This window comes from Benincasa hispida, chromosome 5, assembly GCF_027475165.1.
Source record: "Benincasa hispida cultivar pf3 chromosome 5, pf3_genome.v1.1, whole genome shotgun sequence".
NCBI lineage: Eukaryota > Viridiplantae > Streptophyta > Magnoliopsida > Cucurbitales > Cucurbitaceae > Benincasa > Benincasa hispida.
Window position 1 is genome coordinate 17,263,032 of NC_143482.1, and position 23,834 is coordinate 17,286,865.

Here is a 23,834-nt window from a genome sequence, read left to right on the forward strand (position 1 = left end):
AATATAAAAATAGCTCTTTTGAGAGCTATCAATGAATCAAATAGTTAAGAGTTCATAGATCAATTATTACCGCTATTTATTTGAGGTTCTAATTGATAATTAAGGAAAAAATTTGAGTTTTGTCTAAACAAAAGCTCAACATAGTTCTAATTTTGATTTAAACAATAATTTCTTTATTTATTTCTTATTTCTATAGAATCTAGGATTAAATGTTTTTTTTTCAATACAAAACATTAATTATATAGCGTTACATTATATGAGCAATATATTAAAGTTGATTATTTGTAATCGCGTTGAACTTTGAAAATAAAAGAACCTTAATGAAGAGACTCTAAAAAAAAATCAATAAAATAAAAAATACATATAAAAAAAACAATTCCGTTGCCGGGACTTGAACCCGGGTCTTTCGGGTGAGAGCCGAATATCCTAACCAACTAGACTACAACGGATCTTTTATTTGCAGATATTCTTAAATATCTATCATTTCATAATTAAGTTTGTTTTTTTTTCTTTTTTCACAAATGCAAGTTCTTTTTTGTAAATTAAAAAATACATGTCGTTTAGAATAAAAGTAAGAACGTTTTTCATGGGATATTTTAGTGGCAGAAAACTAAAAACAGGGCATGAATTTTAAAAAAATTGATTTAATGTATTCGGTATTGTAACGCCCAAATCTCGTCGTAATCTTGTCTTTGGATGAGGTTCTATGTTAAGAAGTCATTTCTAACGTTTGTTTCTAATGAAATTTGTGAACAATTGAAAAAAAAAACCCCACATATATTAAAAATAAGAGAAGATCCAAAAACAACTAGGAGAACTAAAGTTGAAATTAAAAAATTTCCTTATGGAAACAATACCCACAAGATTAAAATGAAGAAAATCAGTAAATTTTTGCGATTCTCTCCCTCGGGTGATAGAGGAAAAAGAAAGAATATTGGAGAGTAATAGAAGAGATCTAGAGTTCTATTTTTTTGTGTTCCAACATGATGAAAATCATGTTTTGGAAAGTGCATTAGGATAGGTTCAAAAAATACAGTGAGAGCAAAATACATGATTTACTTGTCTCAATCTTAAAAAACGTTTCAACATGACCTCTTAAAATGTAGTCTTTCTTTGTGTACCGTCATGATGTCTAATGGTGACATTTCATTTGCAGATCCAATTTTTACCAATGAAATTAGCAAGCATTAGGTGATCTATTGACATTTTAATGATCTTGTCACTTAAAAGTTGAAAATCATGGTGTCAAGAGATTTATCTTTGCATATAACCAAAAAAAAAAAATTGTAGTTTAAGAATTAAATCCATTTCAATTTTAAAATAAAACCTCCTTTGAATAAAGGAGTTCAATTTGTAATTTGTAATACTTTTACTTCATCAAATGTTAAAGCTCTCAGTCCAAATGTATATAATAGTACACATTATTTTAAATTAACCTTTCATCAACCAAATTTTGGTTGAATTGCTTGACTGAGAATTTTAAATATATTGAGGTGAAATTAAAGGTTATATTCAAATATAATAAAATGAATCAAAATATTTATATGATATAATAAAATTTTCGTAATAGTAGTCTATTGCGGTAAAATTACATCAAAATATTAGTGATGAGTATATTTATTCTAAATAAATAAATAAATAAAATTATTGTTCATAAAATTTTAGAATGATAAATTGATACATATATAGAAAATCCATTACTCACTATTATTATTCCACGTTTCTTTTTAGTCATGATGAATATTCCATGCATTGTGTGTGGAGAAAGGGCCATATTTCAGTCATTTTTATTATACATGATTAATCATGTATAATAACATTACTAAGAAGAATATGGATGTTTTCAATAATTCTAAAGGGCTACAAAAATAATGTTTTTTTTTTTTGTTTTTTTTAATCTTCAGAGCATCTTCCATTTCCAAATCTTCTTCGAAAACACAAATTTTGGGATTGTTCATTTTCAGAAGGGTTAGTACCCGACCAAATTGAATCATAAAATATTGCTTGTGAATGTCCTACCTCACTTCCACATCTACATCAAATTAAAATAAAAGTTAGATTTTCATTAAAATGAAAGAACTATTTTAAAAATGAGTAAAAGATGAAGCACGACTTATAAGAGTAAACAAAAAGGAAAAATACAACCATTGTAGTGAGAGAAATAAAAAAAAACTTGTAAATATTCATCTTTTTGTTCATCATATTGTCTCTACAACAAAAAAAAAAAAAAAAAAAATTGTGAATATTCATCTTTTTGTTCACCATATCATCTCTACAACAATATGATTTTAGTTTTTGAAACTCACTTTATATGATATCCTTCCGTTAAATATAGACGCATGCAAACCCTTAGATATTTAAAGCCTAAAAACATGATAAAGTAATATCATTATCACCTTACAATATACATGATTATTCTTAGATATATAAGGCATGCTAATATAACGTATTAATATCTAAAGCATGCAAATATAAATATGGTAAATATCTTATGATTATTATGTTTATGTGTCTTTCATCGGACATTTTGTATTCTACATTGGCCGCGATTATATATCTATAAGTCGTATCTTATCTCAAACACTTTCCTAAAAATTTGAACTCCAAATCTTCTCTTTTAATCTACTAATTATGTAATAACCAACCCTTCGAGTACTCAAACATGGACCATTATGACATAATACACATTCTTATTTCAACATTTTGACCGTCATAACTTTAATTTGGTGAAAACATAAAAAGACCATTTTAAATTGAAATGTTAATTCAATAATAACCCAAAAATCAAAATATTTAGTCGGCATCCCAAATAAAACATTTATAAAGAAAGAAAAAATAGTAATAATAATCCAAAAACAAATCCATAAAAACATGTCAAACTTAGATAAAATAAAAATAAGACATCTGACTAAAATATATGAAACAAAATATGAACTGTGCGGAAACGTTTTCTATTGTCCCCGTATGGTTCTATCTCGGGTCCCTTCCATCCTCACTGGTCCATTCATGTTGTTGCCTGAAATACATAAAAGAAGAAAGGATGAGTATAGCAAGTGACCCACTATTGGGCCCTCTAGGTTACCTGTCAGCTAACTTATCTAGGCACCGATGTACACCCATTTCATATTAGTCATAGTGATCTCGAAGGGTCACCTATTAGCTATAAACGGGATTTCAAAGGAATACGCGTCAACCATAATGTGTAACCCGAAGGTACACAAATCAATCGTAAACATGAACCCGAAGGAACATACATCAGTTATAATGTGTAACCCGAAGATACACAAACCAATTGTAGACATGATCTTGAAGGAACATACATCAATCATAGTGTGTAACCCAAAGGTCTAAAAATCAGTCGTAAACATAAACCCGAGGGAACATGCATCAATCATAATGTATACATATATAGTCAAAAGTGTACACCTGCCCAGATAAGAAAATCTAACAAGAACCTTATAACTTAGCATGCATTAGTTTTCACAGAATTCCTGTGTCATGTTTGATAGTCGCTCATTTTAGAGGTAAAATTTTAAGTATATCCGCAATCAACAGTACATTCATCATGGTCAAAACAGTCTAATCCAATCAGTCAATGCCATTAAATCATGTAGTTCAACCAGTCATAAATTATCAGTCCAAATAGTCTATAGAATAAACAGTCAAATCAGTCTTGACAGTCTCAAGAAACAGTCCAAGTAATCTTAGGTAAATAGTCCAATTGGTAGGGACGACTGGTTCGAAGGAGAACCAGAAGAAAGTCACTTACCTCAAGTTTTAGTCTGGATGAAAACAACCTGAAGTTTAGTTTGTCCAAAAAATTACAAACTAAGTCCTATGTGAAAGAACCATTGAAGGTCCTTGAGCAGAAGTATGAGATCAGACCAAATACCCAAAATTTACAGAACATAAGTTTTACAGTAAAAACATACAGATTATGCATTTAAAAGATAATTGTAGCAAGCTTAAAAACATAAATTGCATAATAGTAAAAGGGTTTAAGAAACCTTACTCTTGAAGAACTCTTCTTCACGAGATTCCTTCTCCAAATCTTGTCACGAACAATCTCGAACCCTCTAACCGTCAATGAGGACACCACAAAAATTGTTTCCTCTATATTCTCTAAATGAGAATCCAAGAGTTTTGTAGGCTCTAGCTATTTAGAAGAGAGAGTTTTTTAGAGTGTTGAGAGGAAGAGATGATATTCAACAATTCTCTCACCGAACTTTTCCTGTGTATTTATTTGTTGTGAAAAATCACACCAAGAAGAAGAAGAATCACACTTTTTTTTTTTATTTTTATTTTTTTTACTTTCCCACTATAACGTTTTAGAGAGAAAAGAGGGGGATGGAGTTACAACTCCCTCCCAAAATGATTTTTAAAATAAAATAAAATAAAATAATTTATTTTCGTAAATCAATTTAATATATATATTATATGATAAATACCTTATCATATAATATCTACTAAACTATATATTATATAAAATATAACACATAACCTATAGTTTCTATATTGTATCAAATATAATATAACCTATAGTTTCTATTCTCTCACCAATGACATTTAATATAAATCTCATTTTTATTAAATTTATTTATGTGAATCAAATTTATATAATTAATATTTGAATCATATCAAATATTTATTTCCTTTCACTTTATATTATAATGTATCAAAATACATTATAGTAATTATACCATTAGATTAAATTAATTATATCACATAAAAATAAACCCTCAATTAATTTGAACAATTCAAATAATCCAAAAATTGATTCTCATTAATTCCCCTTGAGCTACAGAGAGAACCTCATGGACCTGTAGTTTGAAGTTCCAACGGTACGTGAATAATTAATTAATGAAACTTCTTTAATTAAATTATTCCCCATTTGTAACTGTCGGGCACTCCACTAAAGACCGACAACTGAACTCTTTGCACTATAGATATATTTTTGTGTCCATTGGATATAACTAGTCAACAATATGATGACCCTTCAAAAATTGCTCGTAAGTACAGCTGGGCCAAAATTACCGTTTTGTCCCCCTATAGTTACATCAAACTTCTTAAGTGCCATTAATCCCTCTAATGAACAATAAATCATAGTCCAACTATGACCAAACCCCTCTCAGGCCAGGAGAGGGTGTGGCACCACATTGTTCAAGTCTTGGAATCAGCCCTTAAGGGAACAATTTATCTACTTACCCCGACATTGGGGAATGAGTGAATTCCTTTTTGTGTAGCTGTGTTCCCAGCTCCCCAATCAGACGAATCCCCAAAATGATAGGCTTGTTGAGTCGGCGATCTAGCCACTCTCATCCATACAAATCAAAGAACCACCTTCATAGGCAGAAGTTCACAACTCATTCAGGATTCAAGTCATGTTACCTATGGTCATCCTGGTGAAATGTAAGTCTCTATTATGAACGATGTTATATAATGAGACTAAACATTTTGTGGTATGGTCTTATGCAAACTTCTTTGTATAGAATATCTTCGCTCACATGTCTCTACATGAATGATCAGAATTTGATTATTTGAAGCACTTTACAACGTACAAAGTGGGTCATACTCGTAGTGTCACCAGGATAAGGTATCCAACCTTATCCATCTACTACAGACCTTGGATATTAATTTATTGTTTATGGTTAATGCAACTAGTTTTAAAATAAAACATCACATATTTTACTACATAAATAAAATGTTTGTACATTACAATTACAAACTATAGGACGCTACGAGATTGAAGGCATCAACTCCAACAATCTCCCACTTGAACTAAAGCTAGTAGAGCGTACAATTTAAAAGTCATACTAAATACAAAGTACACAAATCAATAAACTAGGGCACAAACCACCCAGTACATATTTTCCATTTTCCCTAGTCTAAACGTAGCCTGTCTCATAGACTCATACTCTGCAGGTGACCCTCAAACACCATAGCCGTAAAGGCATTTATAACTAGATTAACAATATTGTGCTTCGAAGCTATTTGTATGACGATCATGTCTCCTTGATGCATAATCTCTTGGATGAGATGATACTTCCACTCTATATTCTTCCCACGTTTGTAACTCCAAGACTCTCGAGAATTAGCCACAACACCACTATTATCACAATAAAGTATGATGGGCTTTGAAATGTCTGAAACAACTTTTAGATCAGTCAAAAACTTCCTGAGCCAAACAACTTCCTTAGCAGTTTCACAAACTGCTACATTCTCAGCCTCCATAGTAGATTCAGCAATGCATCCTTGTTTGGTGCTCCTCCAGACTACTGCTCATCCGTTAATAGTAAACACTGATTCCGATGTGGATTTCCTAGAATCCTTATCAATCTGAAAATCAGAGTCAATGTATCTTGTAAGGTTCAGATCCTTAGAATCATACACAAGCATACATAACATCGCATACAGCAGGCTGCCAACAGCCAATGCATAGAGGATCTGTCTTATTTCCTTAACCTCTTGAAGTGTCTTAGGATATTATTCCTTAGACAATATTACTCCATGCCTGAAAGGTAGCAAACCTCTCTTGGAGTTCTGCATCGAATACTTGACAAGTATTTTGTCAATGTACGATGCTTAAGACAGAGCTAGCATTTTATTCTTTTGATCTCTAAAGATCTGAATTTGTAGAACAAATTGAGCCTCTCCCAAATATTTTATTTAGAATTGGATTGCTAGCCAATTCATAACTTCAATCAGTACACCTACATCATTCCCAATGAGTAGGATATCGTCTATATATAACACTAGAAAAGCTATTGAACTATTGATGATCCTCTTGTATACATAAGACTTATTAACATTCTGATTAGAGCCATAAGATTTGATCGCAGTATCAAACATTATATTCTAAGATCGAGAAGCTTGCTTCAATCCATAAATGGATCAATTAAGCCTGCAAACCTTTTACTCTTGACCTCGGGTTATGAATCCCTCGGGCTGCTCCATATAAATGTTCTCCTTAATATTGCCATTCAGAAAGGCAGTCTTAATGTCCATTTTCCAAATCTCATAGTCATAATATGAGGCAATGGACAGGAGGATCCAAATAGACTTTAACATGGCAACAAGTGAGAAAGTCTCCTCGTAGTCGACTCCCTCAACCTGGGTATAACCCTTTGCCACTAGTCTAGCCTTGAAAGTTTGCACCTTCCCATTAGCACCTCATTTTCTTTCATAGATCCATTTGCAACCTATAGGTTTAACCCCATCAAGCAGATCTATAAGATCCCAAACTGAATTAAAGTACATTGCCTCAATTTCGAGATCTATTTGATCCATTCATTTTTATCAACATCCTCCATTGACTTCTTATAAGACAATGAATCCTCAACATCTCCGTCAGCTACTATAGCTAGAATTTTCGTTCAACCCATATAACAGACAGGTGAGTTCGCAACCTTCCCACTACGTCGAGGTTCCCTCAACACTTGAGGTGGATTTGACCTACTAGATAATCCAACTTCAACAACTCTTGTTAAGGTGTTGGATTCTACAAAAACTCTTGTTGAAGATTTAGTAATTTCTTTGGAAAGTTCATTCAACACAACTTTACTGCGGTCGTGCTTCCTTATGTGATTCTCTTTCAGAAAAGTAGCGTTTGTCGATACAAACACTTTATTTTACTTAGGATCGAAGAAGAAACCACCTCTCGTTCCTTTGGGGTAGCCTACAAATAGGCACGATTTTGAACGAGATTCCAGTTTCTTAGGATTTGCCTCAAGCACATATGCTGGACAACCTTAGATTCTGAAATGACATAAACTAGCTTTATGATCATTCCATAACTCCAAATGTGTTATGGTAACCCCAAACTGAGTTAGATAAAGAAGCATAACTCATCATAGACTGAACCATGTCCAATGGGGTTCGATTTCTCTTTTCCGATACACCATTCTGTTGAGGTGTACCAGGTGCTGAGAGTTAGAATACAATTCCATATTCTATCAAATAATTTTGGAATGTCAGATCCATAAACTCTCCACCTCGATCAGATCGAAATGACTTAATAGTATAATGAACTTTTCAAAAGATTTAGACTTATGTTGCATTAAATAAACATACCCATATCTTGAATAATCATCAGTAAAAGTGATGAAATATTTAAAACTTCCCTTGCTTTAACATTCATCGGACCACAGAGATCTAAATGTACCAGCTTTAGAGGTTCTTTGACCCTGGGACCTTTTCCAGTAAAGAGTCTTTTAGTCATTTTGCCTTCAAGGCATGACTCACACACAGGTAAAGAATTTTCTTCTAACTTGCTTAGAAGTCCATTCTTCATTAATCTCTCAATCCTATTGAGATTGATGTGTCATAATCTTAGGTGCCAAAGTTGGGCATTTTCTTTAGGAGAAATTTTAAGTCTTTTATGTAGAGTTACTGCAGTTTTAAACATTACAGTATTATGGAGCGTTTTAGTTGCTAACGGCCTTTGCACATAAAGGTTATTTTCCAGTTTCGCAGAACAAATATCAACACCATTTTTGGAAATAAACACTTTATAACACGGAAGTTGATACAATAGTCCCGCAGTTTTTTGTAACGTTGTAAGGTTTGTTTAACTCTTTGCGCAGTCACATAATAAGACATCATAGTGCCTACAGTTCATCGCGTTACTTGTCTGATTAAGAAGAAGGTATTCATAGATGGGACTTTCTGGTCATATGAATTGAATGAACACCAGGATTGAACTACCTCTTATGGGTGTATATACTCATGTGTGATAGTTGTCACTCTTCTTAAGTGGGTTAGAGAAAGAAAATTCCTTATTAAGTTAACAAGATTTACGTGCTATTTGTTTACATCCATTAGTTTGTAAGGGATTCAATGCAGACATCTCTTATAATTTGTCGATACAAGAAGCAAATTGTTATGTGAAGGAATTAATATCTCGACATAAGCCAAAAGTAAACACTTTACAAAAATTAGGTTCCTTTTTAAACCAGAACCTACATAAACATTCTCTAGTAAAATAAATGTATTATGTAAAGTTAACTGGAGACCTCCCACTGCCACAACTGAGACGACGTGCCCAGTTCCAACACACATCGTCATTTCACCGGCATCAAGTTGCTGTCAGGAGCTAATTCCCTGAAATGAAGAACAAACGTGGTTAGTGTCGCCATAATCTATAATCCAGGCAGAATCATCATTCTCCACAAAGCATGTTTCCAAACAAGCAAATCATATTTACCTTGCTTGACCTTCTTCTTTTCCGCCAAGTACTTGGGATAATTCCTCTTCCAATGTCCCTCCTAGTTGCAATGGAAATAGATCTCCTTTGCAACCTTGGCTTTCTTATGAGCAGCAACTGGTGGGTTAGCTTTCCTTTTTCCACCTTTCTTCTTCTTCCACGTTTTGGTGTTGGAGGAAGAAGGTACAGACTTTGTCCCAGTGGTCGAACCTCTATGGAATTTCTTAAAGGAAAAAGCAACATTTGCCTCACCCTTCTTTTTCTTGCTTTTCATCAAGGACTGGAAGTTCTGTAGCTTGTTGGGCAAGGTGATCAGGTTACAGTCAGTCCTGTTTAAAACAACATTGCTACGAAATTGTAGGAAACTTTCAGGTAAAGATCCAAAATGAAGCTAACTTGGCTGGCTTCATCGACGACGGACTCATTCATTACTGCTACGATGAAGTGGACCATCATGTTGAGAACATGTTCTTGAACAAATGCCCCATCTTGCATACGAGCATTGAAGATGTGATTGAGAGCATTATGCCTGAGCTGTGTGGATGGTTGTCCGAACATTCACCTTAGAGACTCCATGATCTCATGGGCTGTGAGCATGGGTTCATACTTCTTGGCCAAGACTTCGAAAAGACTCGCCAAGATATACGCTTGGACCTTTTTGCTTGTTCGTGTCCAACACTCGTATGCTTCTCGAACATTTCGAGAAACATTTGGAGCTGGAATGGGAGGATAGTCCTCCATCAGGACAAAACAAAGGTCATCGATGATAAGTATTGTGTTGATCATATTTTTCCATGAAGTGTAGTTTTTGCCTGTTAATTTATCAGCGACGAGTAGATTTAAGGTCGTGGAAATCATTGTGAAAAAAATTTGTTGAAACCATACAAATTATTTATTATTAGTTTATTTGCTTTAAACCAACAAGACAACCAATCAATTTTAGCAAAATAGTGTAGTGTACCTTAAGTGACATCTATTTTGCAATGATGTTTCAGTGAGAGAGGACAAAAGTCACTATAGGGTGATCAAGTGCCCATTTACTAAAATGAGACAATCTCAACTAATAGATAGAATAACTCATTGTTACTGTCACTATTAGTCACCATTGTTTTGGTCCAGAATTCGTTAAACACGCTTAACAATTCTTGTAAGTGCAACCCCTCATTTTAGGTCATAGAGTTTCGTCTTAATGAGCCAACCGTAAGGAAAAATTGATTGGGACATGAAACTAAAGCAACCCTATCCATTGCTGGAGTTTGAATAAAGCGTCATGCAAAAATGCCATCCTTTATAGGGACACCCATGGTGCCATGAAGCCATGCATGAAACTTTACTTCAAACTAATGAGAGAGACCGACGGATGTGTTTTTACACGTCCTGCTCCTATTTACTATAAACACCCTCTTCATTCACCTTGATATTGAGTTATAAAAATGCCACCCATAGGGGGACACCCATGGTGTCTCAAGGTCGAGTATAGATCTCACGGTGTGAACTTTAAGGAGAAACGTGAAGATGATAAAATGAAGTATCATATGCCCCATTTTTCTTCCACTGAACGTTTTACCAAGGTTAATTAACTTAGAAAAATTTGGCTATTGATTTTATCTAAGTGATTGTGTGAAACCCGGAATTCCACTTTCCCTTTTAAGCAGGAAATAATAGAGATTAACTAAGTATGAGTTAGATCTTAAGTTAGAGAATAGAAAATTTCTAGGTGATTAAAAAGATTTGTTAAATAACTTTGGAAATAAGCCATAACTAGTGAAATTTGGCTAAGTATAACCATGCGTTGGAAGCTAAGGAGAAAAATGACTAAGTGTTTGACAATGCATTGGTGTGGTACCATGCGTTAGCCATGAAGTTTGAGAGGTTACTTGAGCATTAAGAGAGGCTGAAGTATGGCCAAGAACAACGCATGCGGCGCGATGGATGGATGGCATGCGATGATAGAGGTATGTGGCGATGAGGCATGCGACGATGGAAGCATGCGGTGATGGATGCGGCAGTGCTACGTGATGGCATGCGGTGATGCTACGCGAGGGCATGCGGTGCGAGGGCATGTGGTGATGCTACGCGAGGGCATGCGGGGTGAGGGCATGCGACGATGCGAAGGTGTGCGGTCGATGGTATACGACAACACTATGCGTTGGTGTCACACAGTGATGTTATGCGTCGGTGCTATGCGGCAACGTTATGCGTTGGTAGTATGCGGCAACAACGTTAGACAATGAACTATGCGACGGTAAGATGAGCTAGGATGGACGCATGCGCCAATTGGTGGTGTCCGGACATAGGAATGTTGCAGCAATTGGTTGGGTGCATTTGTGGCTAGATGACCTCATATGAAATTGGACGAACGCATATGAGGGTGGATGGACGCATCCAAGGACGTCATCCAGACATGTGGCTTGTTAAGAAGGAGTCTTAGGCCTTAAGTAAATGAGGTGGGTGCATGAATAGACATGCAAAGTTAAGCTTTAAGTGCTGGCTATGGAGGAGGGGGACACTTAAGATTGCGTTGATGTGAGGGATGCGTTGATAGTGTAGGGTGAAGACACATCAAGCAGGAGGTGGAAGAGGCTGGGAGTTGGCAGAAGATAAGGAAAACACTTGGATGTGATCAAGGGAAGAGGTGTCGGGCAAAGGAGAAGGATTGAACGCTTATAAAAGGGGTAGAATGCCTCACTTCAACCCACACATCAGTTAAGTACATAAAAACCACAAAGAAAGGAAAGAATAAGAGATATTCGAAGGAGGGAAGGCAGTGTTCGGACGAAGGTACAAGCAAAGGTGCTGAAGGGAACAGGGTCGTATGGGCAGGCGCAAAGGCTAACTTCAAACAAGAAGATTTTCTAAACTACTTGTGTAAATTATTTGGACCAGAAGTTTCTAAATTAAGTTTAGTTTCAGTGTGAGAGCTACCTTCACACAATTCTAACTCTAAGGCTATCAAATTCAAGGAAAATCGAGAGGTGCTCACCAGTGAGGAGACAGTTGGGCCAGGAGGAATAAACTTGAGACTCGGAACTTTCGCCAAGGAATTTCACGGCAAAACTTTAAGGTATTATAGTTAATACATTTTCACACATTTTTTAAGAAGGGAATGTCTTGAGATAAGGCCCGAAAGAGTGAGTAATCTAAGCTTAAATTTAAACCTAAAATAAGGTTCAGTGGAGGAATAAGGGAAAACGGGTGAACTGGGAAGAAAGATCTGAACAGATCACTGTGAGTGGTTACTTCTTTTACTTTTTTAAGCATATTTTGAGTTGATATGCTATAGTTTATATTATGAGATGAGTATGACGTTAGGATGGTCTGGGGGTCTGTGGACCTAGAGCCTGAGCCCAAAATCAATCCTTACAGGATGGTCAGGGGACCAAGGAGTCTAGTTCCTGAGCCTGTGGGACAGAAAACCTTGAATGGGATGGTCAGAGGGTCGACGGGCCTAGCTTCTGAGCCCATGAAAGGGAGAACTATGTGCACATAGGCTGATATTTTTAGTTATGAAATATTAACCATCTACCGTGTGTGTAGGTGGGTTTGTGAAAGCTTCATGGTATGCTGGAGGTTCGCGTGGGAACCTCGTGATAATGCTTGTAAAAGACTTGTATTTGTTTTACCACTCACTGAGCTTTGTAAAGCTCATGGTTTGTCTCTGTGTTTCTCTTGCAGGTAGTTGACGAGTCCAGGTTGTGGTGTTAGTCAAGGTCTGCCACAAGTCTAGAAATAGTATTAAATGAGATTGGTTGTCGGGATAATGTCTTCATGTAAATGTAACTTGAATTTGTAAACTAGTTTCTAATTAAAGCATGTAATATTTTTCCGCTGCTGTTATAAGTAAGGTTATTTAAAAGAAACTAGTAGGTTAACCAAAGTAACATCAGTTAATATCATGCCTCTCCTCGGGCTCAGGAGTGTGAGCTCGGGGCGGGGTGTGACAGATTGTTTAATTTACCCAAAAACAACTTTTGCCTTTGGATAGTTAAACAATTTTGATTAAAATTTGTTAAACTCTTTAACAAACTTTAATCAAACTTACATGCATATAACAAATCTATCTAATTCACTTTTCCAGGTAAGCTCCCAGGTAGGGGTGTTACATTTCCGTTAACTTAAATACCCTAGCCTAGACAGAATTCGCCTTAGACAAAAGATCCCTTATAGATACATTTGTTACATAGTTAATCTTTTATTAAGAATCAAATTAATCCTATTAAACTGATTAAAAGATTAAACTTATATTTCTAAACTCATTAGAAATGTGATCTTAGGTCTATCTGAATCACGTTTTAAAAAAATTTTAGAAGATGATTTTAACCTAAGGTTTGCATGCAACTCTGATTTATTAATTTTAATTTCTAATTTCATTTTCTTATAACAATTATAAGAAAATGAAATACATTAAAACCATTCATTGCATGTAAAGAATACTTAGGTAATTTTATAAAAATTATAAATTACCCTAAAGTGGTGACATGCTTCATGCAATTTCATTTCATTACTAATATACATAACAATTATATAGTAAAGTAATGAAATTATTAATAACATACTTTAAACATACATTCATTCTATATATTATAACTCTTATAATATAAATGATGCATGTATATGTTATTAATGCATGCATGCATATATTATAACACTCATACTATATGATGCATGAGCATATGGTAATATTAAAACATGCATCTAAATATATATTATAACAATTATAATATAAATGATGTATGAAAATTAAATGCATAACATATGGTGGGATTTTATACTATATGGCATACAATATGATATATAATAATAAAAGAATTCATACATCACATGTATAATTTAAAAGCAATTAATGGACCGGGATTGGACACCTAAAAGGAAATTTAAATCTAACTATTACAAATAAATATCCATCTGGTTCGAAATAGGTGAACTGGATCTTGAACCGCTCGATCCGAACGGCCCAGCAAAGATCGCCCACATCCATCGTATAGCAACGATCATCCAACGCCATGCTTAGCAAAGATCGTATAGTGCTTCTGCATAGCAACATCGCACAGTGCTATTGCATAGCCACGATTGCACAATGTTATTGCATAGCCACGATGGCTCAGTGCTATTGCATAGCCACGATGGCTCAGTGCTATCGCATAGCAACGATCGCACAGTGCTATCATATAGCACCTCACACCAAGTGCAATCGCACAGCAGGCATCACCAAGTAATGATCGAACGAGCTTTCTTGTTCTCCCAAAATGGTTTTCATTTTCTCCAGAAAACACATCGAGAATAGTATGAGCGACTCAAAACTTTAAATATAGACTTGATCGCATTTGAACGCCCCAAAAACATGGGCCCTTATAAACCAAATTGTAAATTGAAAGCGATAAATCAATACAATCCAATCCCAAAAACATCCCATAATTGCAAAACCATACATTCCACATAATATTCATCACATGAATCACAGAATGAAAAAATTCACCAAAACACTGTAAAATTAATTCGAAATTTTGGAAAAATTTGGCCAGAAACCGCGCTCTAATTCCAATTGAAGAAAACATTTGAAGGTCCTTAAGCAGAAGCATGGGATCGGTCCGAATACCCAAAATTTACAGAACATAAATTTTACGGTAAAAACATATAGATTATGCATTTAAAAGATAATTGCATCATGCTTAAAAACATAAATTGCATAATAATAAAAGGGTTTAAGAAACCTCGAACCCTCTAACCGTCAATGAGAACACCACCACAAATGTCTCCTCTGTATTCTTTGGATGAGAATACAGGAGTTTTGTGGGCTCTGGCTATTTTGGAAGAGAGTGTTTTTTAGAGTGTTGAGAGGAAGAGATGATATTCAGTAAGAAGAAGAACCACATATTTTTTGTTACTTTTCCACTACCACGTTTTAGAGAGAAAAGAAGGGGGGAAGGTTACAGCTCCCTCTTAGAATGATTTTTAAAATAAAATAAAATGATTTATTTTCATAAATCAATTTAATATATATTTATATGATAACTACCTTATCATATAATATATATTAAACTATATATTATATCAAATATAACACATAACCTATAGTTTCTATATTGTATCAAATACAAAATAACTTATAGTTTCTATTCTCTCACCAATGACATTTAATATAAATCCCATTTGTATTAAATTTAATTATGTGAATCAAATTCATATAATTAATATTTGAATCATACTCAAATATTTATTTCTTCTCAAATAAACTTTATATCACATATAACTAATTCCTTCAATTAATTTGAATGATTGAAATTAATTCAAAAATTGATTCTCATTAATTCTCATTGAACTACAGAGGGGACCTCATGGATTTGTAGCTTGAAGCTCTTGAAGCTCCAACGATACGTGATAAATTAACTCAACTCCTTTAATTGAATTATTCACAATTCATTAACTGTCGGGCACTCCACTAAAGACCGATAGTTACACTCTTTGCACTACAAATATATTTATGTGTCCATTGGATATAACCAGTCAACAATATGATGACTCTTCACAAATTGCTTGTAAGTGCAGAAAATTACCATTTTGCCTCTATAGTTACATCTAACTCCTTAAGTACTACTGATCCCTCTAATGAATAATAAATCATAGCCCAACTATGACCAAACTCCTCTAGGGCCAAGAGAGGGTGTGGCGCCACATTGTTCAAGCCCTGGAATCAGCCCTTAAAGAAGCAATTTATCTACTTAACTCGATGTTGGGAAAGGAGTGAAGTCCTTCTTGTGTAGCTATGTTCCCAACTCCTCAATCAAACGAATCCCCAAAATGGTAGGGTTATTGAATCGGCGATCTGGCCACTCTCACCCATACAAATCAAAGGACCACCTTCATAGGCAGGAGTTCACAACTCACTTAGGATTCAGGTCCTATTACCTATGGTCATCCTGGTGAAATGTAAGTTTTTATTATGAACGATGTTATATAATGAGACTAAATATTTCGTAGTCTAGTCTTATACAAATTCTTTGTATAGAATATCCTCGCTCACATGTCTCCACATGGATGATCAGGATCAGATCATGTGTAGCACTTTACAATAATTGTAACATCTACAAAGCAGGATAAGGTATCCAACCTTATCCATCTACTATAGACCATTTAGGGTATCACTTAAACATGATCCACCTGTATGTCTACATACATATTTAAGTTACAAAGATAATCATGGATGTTTGTTCATTGGTTGTGATTAATGTAACTAACTTTTAAATAAAACATCACATATTTTATTATGTAAATAAAATGTTTGTACATTACAATTACAAACTATGAGATCTTACGAGATTTAGGGCATCAACCCTAACACTAAGTCATAAACAAAATTTAGGATTTACAAATAAGGCCAAAATTCTCAATCAACCAATTTACATCTTCCGACAACACTCCCAAAATAGTCCCAATGTCCAAACACTTACTCAAACTATGTTGGAATCAAACTCAAACTTGTGGAAAAAACCTCAATATCCTTCAATCCTTGAACCAAAAAAATGAGGGTAATAATATTTGGATAAACAATTAATGGCATTTGAAAAACCCCGCGAAAAATCGTTAAGATCCAACAATCTCACCCAAAACTCCACCACAAACCAAGATTTGGCGACAACGGTGGAAAAAGGCAGTAACTGGCAAAGGACAATGGCTGGGCATCAGAAACAGTGGCTGACCAGCGGAGGAGGTCACTGATGGTGCACGGCTAGTGGAGAGAATGCATGGTTGGGTGCGGCACTGGGCTCCAGCGATTGAGTAGCATCGGGCGACTCAGGCTGGAGGCGGTGGCACAGCAAACGACTCGGTTAGATAGAGGCTGGCGGCAGATCTGGGATTCTGGCGCGACTTAAAGAGGAATAGTGCAACGTGACTCCGGTGAGAGCGGCAGTGTGAAGGCTGGGTGGCGGCAGAGTTCCAACAGTGGTTCGACTTCGATCTGACGGGCTTAGTGGTGGTGACGCACGAGAACGAGGAAGATTGTGGGGGAAGGGGGTTTTGCACAAGTAGGGATGGCAACAGGGTCGGGGTGGGGCGGGGATGCACTCCCCATCCCCGTCTCGTGGAGATTTTTAATCCTTGCCCCATTCCCCATTTTGGGGTCCGAGAATCCCCGTTCAGGAATTCGGATCCCTGCGAGGAAAAATCTCAATTTCTTATTATATATATATATATGATAATAATAATTAAAACTAAAAAAGTCAGTAACATTATTAAAATATATATATATATATTAACAATTTAAAAAATTGGGCAGGGGCGGGGATCGGGTTCGGGGTCGGGGACAGGGCAGGGATTCCCTCCCGTCCCCGACTGGAGACCCGATTTGACCCCCGTACCCGGTCAAATCGAGGATTCTCCACCACGATCGGGTTGGGGACCTATGGGACCCGACCTCGCGGGGAATTTAGCCATCCCTACACACAAGGATATCGGGAAAGAAAGAGAGTTAATTAAATTCTTTCTTCTTTTTTTTTTTTTCAAATTCTCCTTTTCTTTTTCCTTTGCTTTACAAAACCCTAACTACAACTCATATATAATAATCTTTTTTTTTCTTCTCCTTTTCCTACTCAAATTCCAAGTTCCCTATTTCAATCTTCAAATTCTAAAATCCTTTAAATTCCAATCTCTTTTTAAATTAAATCCAAACGAATTCAAATCCAATCTTTCAAATCCTTCCCAAAATTCTCCTCTAAAATAATTTAAATATTCTGTCCTCACAAATAATTATCTTAATAAAATAATTGAATTTAACCATAAGTCAAATTAAATCTCAATTAATTCAAAATAAAAAAATTAAAATTAATTTAACCAATTATTTAAATCCTGAACTCGATTTCTTCCAAACAAATCCAACATAAATAATAAATATTTACAAGAAAACTTTCAGGGTGTTACAAAATACTTCTACATGTAGCTTTAGGAAGCACACATTAAAATGGTTAAATAAGAAAACAAAACCCTTGAATTTTATCATTTATTTCGAAAATATCATCTAATCTCTAAAAATTACAACCTAATTACTCTTGATCTTTTAAAAAATGTTTTAAAAATTATCTTTAGTGAGAGATCCATTATAATGTCAGAAATCTTACCCAATGCTATGTTGCAAGTTTTGAAACATTAGAGATATTTCTTAAATAAAAAACAAAGACCAATATGTTTTATTTTTCTTTTATACTTTAGCCTATCAAAATCTACCACTCAATTGTGCAAAAAAAATAAGAATAGATGATTAAGTGTTACAGCTAAATTCGAAGCGACACTGACTCAAAATTTTAGGTAAATTCATGAACCAAATCAATCTAAACAATTTTGTTTTAGTTGAACCCAATCCAACTCAAAACAACTTTATAATCCAATAGTTTGGATTGAGTTGATCCAGCTTTTTGAACATCCTTAGTTTAAATATTTGTAATGATACAAACAACTAGATTTAATAAGATATATGTTTCTAATTTTTTTTCAATATTTGTTATACACATTTTTCATATTAAACATACCAATCATGAATATAAAAATTTAACAATAAAACAAATTAATAAATAAATTAAAAAAAAATAGAAAAATATCATAATTTTTTAGTTAAATAATTTTCTGAATAGAAAATATTTTTTTCGTAAATTTTACTTCTAGAACCAAACATAGTAATTTCAAAATCACTTCTAAATATATGAAAATCATTTTCAAGAATTTAAAACTAAATATAAACATGGTTGCAAAAAAATAAATTTCACAAAATCAATGGTACAGAAGGATGTGTTTATGATACATTTTCAAGTTTTTAATTTTTTTTTTTTTAAAAAAGTCATTTTGAAAAAATCTAAGTGTTTGACAATCACTTAAAATAGATTTTGGAAAAAACGAGATTATAAAATAAGTTGGTTTAGGATAAACACTCCAAATCAACTTTTAGATTAATGCGTTTAAGTGTTTAATGGTTAATTTTTTCCTAATTTGTATAATTCTTAAAATTACAGAAATACCCCAATATCATCAACCTCATTTCCACTATGTTGTTGTAGCTACCATTGCCCACGTCGCCCAACTTCTACACCTCGACCCCACTGTCGGCCACCGCCACCAGACAACTCTAACAACTGTCACCGCTCCGGCAACCACCACCAACGACCGACTCCACCCACCACCTCCAGTGACTATTACCACTTGTGACTACCGCACAGTTTATAGTATTTTATAGTCATCCATTATAGCAATTTGATATTAATAAATTTTTGAAAAACACAGGAATTGTTGCTTTAAAAAAAAAAGTTGAAGAATTGTATTTTCTAACAACATTCAACATTTCAAAATAATCATAAACTCTAATGGAGAGAGCAAAGAAGCTAAATAATTATATTTAGTAAGCTCAAAATATAACACCCGCTGTAAACACTTAATTAATTAATTAATTTTATATATATTTGGAGGTGAATCAAAACTAATTAATTTTATATATATTTGGAGGTGAATCAAAACTTTGACTTGACAGGTTAATAGTTCACGTTTTAAGCTAGTTCAGCTATGCTCATTTTGGCAAACATAATTTATTGTTAAATGAGTCAAAAAGTTACATTCAAATCACATTTAATGTGCAATTAGCTAGTTCAAATACATAGATCTCAAAAACGCATAATCTCTCCCTCATAGTTGACTTCTCCGATAGAAGAACACATTAGATAATAGATATTTATCTAAACCAGTAGGCCCTTGAGCAGATCCAACGTTAGACGTTAGTTTCTATTTATTTATTTTTTTTTAAAAAAAGTAAATACTTGAGCTTGAGAAGTTTCTAATCCAATTGACCCGTAAAACTCATTCAGATAAGCAATATTATTGAACCAGACAAAATAACAAGAAATGAAACTAAAAAAAATAGATAAAATACATAAACTATAATCCGACGGGATTAGATCATTAATTTAGTTATGTATCATAACAACTTCTACCTCATTTTATTTAGAGAAATTAAACATTTGAAAGTGAATTATTTAAATTAACATTACATCTACTCCTAATTAGTGGAGAAAACAATTAGATAAAATGTAAAATCACGCAAAGGAATAATAAATTTAACCAATTAAAAGACTACTTTTATTATGCAACAAACATAAACCAACAATATCCTATTATCATTAAATTCCTTGCCATCACTATCAAAATCACATAATAGACTTCAAATTAAATTACACAAACATGATAGAGTCAAACTTTAATCACAAACAAGAGATTCAAAATCAATCTAACTATTCTTCGGCTTAATACTACTATTTAATCACACAAATATAGGTTCTAAACCAACCTTCTAAGTACACAATAAATTCTACATCAAACTTTAATCACATTAATATAGCCTCCAAGTCACAATTTATTCAAACAATTAAGGCTTCAAATCACAATTTAGCTCAAAATAGATTCAAATTCATAATTTAATCACATTTATAAGCTCCCGATCAAACTCAAGTCACATATAGCCTCTAAATCATGCTTTATTTTTTTTCAAATATTCCCCAAATTACACTTTTTTTTTCGCATAATACACTTGAAATCTAACATTTTAACTGTAAAAGTCTCAAACACAAACAACTTTAAATCTTAAATAAGGAAAAAAAAAGCATAATAGAATGATACAATCCTCTAAATGGCTTAACCAAAAAGAAAATTCAACGAACAAAATTAGGCAAAACATACATTTGTCACAAGTTTTCTCTAATAAAGTCAAAGTATAAACTTTGTAAGAGTGCTTTCTTGATAAGAACCAGGTTCGAATACGGGGATTTTTTATGCAACTTAACCTCGTAGTGTTGAAATGATATAACATTGTGCACAAGGAAGTTTACATTCTCTCTTTTCAGGTTGTAAAGGTTTTAAGATCCAAGTCTCTTGCTTTTGTAAAGTAGAATATTTATCTTTTATTGCAAGTTTTTCTTCATCATATTTTGACTATTTGTATAAACGAGCTTGGTTCCTCAGTTAGAATATTAGTACAAGTTTGTGATGGAGTAATATAGATCGGAGTTATAAATTTATTTGGTTAAGTGGACTTTTGGGGGCCACACCAAAAAGTTTCTATCAAAAACACATCGTGTAGTTCGAGATTGAAGTTTGTTGGAATTATAAAAATGTAAAAGAGGGTAGCAAGCACAACCAAAGACCCGAATGAATGAATAAGAAGAAAAAAGACATTCAAAAAGTGGAGTTGTTAATATTAAGTGGTTGTGGCAAAGGTAAAATACGAAAATTTAGTAAAAACAAAGGATTTGAAAAGCATAGGCAAGACCATTTCTACTATGTGATGGTGTGTGTCACGTCAATGCGTTTTTATAAATAAAGTGGGATCCATTAACATTAATGTAAAGTCCACAAAAATTTATGAAAGCAAATTTATAGTGTGAATAAAAGGAGTATGATACTATTGTAATACTAAAAAAATTTCTGGAGAGAGAAGAAAAAAAATTCAGATGCGTGAAGAAAATAACTTTGATGTGAGTCAGAGATACCATAAAACAATTAAGAAATATAACTTCTCTCCTCATTTTATTAATTGAAAATATGAGAAGTGTTTATAGACATGATACATTGAGAGAGACTTCACAACAACTCAATAGAAACAATATGAATAACTAAGGTCTCGTTTCATAACCATTTCGTTTTTGTTTTAAAATTAAGACGGCTTCATTCACATTTTTTACTATAATTTGCATATTTCTTGAAGTACAATGCAACTTGTTGGAAGCTTCTCAAAATTTGTTCGCTATTTTGTCAAATTGATGAAGATAGTCTTAAAATCAAAGTTGTGAAATTGTATATTAGATAGAAATTTTCAAAAGATCACAACAATATCTTCAAATTGAGAAGCACCTTGCTTGATTTCGGCCAACGACACTCAAGATTCGACAATCATAGTATGAGATAAAAGATATGATAAGAATATACATGAAAATTTGAAAAATTATTAAAAAAAAAAAACTCAATCTAATAATAATAATATATATACACGCACAAATTGAAAATATGAAAATATGAAGAAAAAAATAATAAAATAAAATTTATTTGATAAAAATATGTATAAAATAATGAAAAAAAAAAAAGTGAATCCGTGACAAATATATAAATAATTTGAAACTTAGTTGGATAAAATTAATTTGATAATAAAAGATAAATTCAAATATAATTTGAGAGAGAAAAATCATTAGGTACGCTCGTTTATTGTTTTTATTGAATTAGTTAGGTCATAATTTGATAACTGAAATTTCAGCAATTACATTGTATTCGTAACTCCATACTTATTTAAGCTTTAACAATCACATTGTATTTATAACTCCTTCTAAACCTATAAAGAGTAAATCATAAATTTAAAAATTGTCCATTATGTGATCTGCACATGATATACTAAAAATCTTATTAATTTTTAGTTTTGACATTTTTTCAAATGAAACTCAAAATCTTGCTACATACTCCATTTCCTCGTTTTTCTGAAGACTTAAATTAATTCCAATTTTTGTAAACTTAAATTTAAGTCCGTTAGTTTAAGTTGAAAACAAGTCTTACAAGAAAGCGATTCCAAATCTTACGGATTTTTTTCCAATTTTTTTCTTTTCGAAAATGGTTACAAATCTTAAGAAAAAAATTGTTTTCACGTGAGCAATAAGTTTTATAAGTTTTTTTTTTTTTCCTAATTACTATTCTTTTTTAGATTTTTTCTTTTCAAAAAACAAACCCTCAAAACTCACGAAAAAAAACCGTCTCTTACGAATTTGGTTCCAAATCTTACACATTTTTCTGTAAGTTTTAAGTTTTTTTATTAAGATTATCATTCTTATTTTTTAGATTAAAAAAAAAATCCCAAAACTCAAAACTTAGGAAAATAATAAGAGTTAAAGATTTGGTTCTGAATCTCAAATTTAGTTTTTTTAGGGTTGTTTTTAAATATAGAAATATATCAATATTTATCCACATCTATTATTAATAGTTCTAAAATTTTACTATATTTTATAAATTTTTTCAACAATTTTACCATTTGAAATAATTTTCCTTACATTCTTAATTTTTTAGAATAAAAAGAGAAAACTTATGAGAGAACGATCCAAATCTTATGGAAAATCCATTTGAAGAAACCCATCTTTTTAGTTTTCGCAGGGTATTTTTGTGCATCATTATGTGCAACCTGAAAAATTTAAGAAGAGGTTAGAAAAGTTTGCTATTTGTTTCTTTGTTTAAAAAATGTTAGCTTTGAAAAGTGGAAAAAAAAAAAACTTTTAGGTTAAAAATAGCAATTGCATGATTTTTTTTTTTTTTAATGACTTCGTACCATTCACCATATGTTAAAACAAGGGTGTTGCTATCATTGGTATGCTCCTATCACAAATAGAATAACATTATTTTCCCAAATTCTTTTAGTTACCACTTCTATCATGAATGGAATAGTATTGTCACTAATATTTATGTACAAGTAATAACACATCATTACCGATATGTCTCTATCAGCGATATCGATATTTTTGTATATCTAATATGATTATATAAAGAAAATTTAAAAGTTTATCAATGAGAGCATATATCATTGATAGATCTCTATTACCAATATTTTTGTGTCACTAGTATGATTCTATCA

At 33.0% G+C, this 23,834-nt stretch overlaps 1 non-coding gene across 1 annotated transcript; it reads right to left on the reverse strand.

Moving 5' to 3' along the window:
* Window positions 1–376: 376 nt before the first annotated feature.
* Window positions 377–449, reverse strand: TRNAE-CUC (transfer RNA glutamic acid (anticodon CUC)). Its single transcript has one exon. It is a non-coding gene; the product is annotated as a tRNA-Glu (tRNA).
* Window positions 450–23,834: the final 23,385 nt, after the last annotated feature.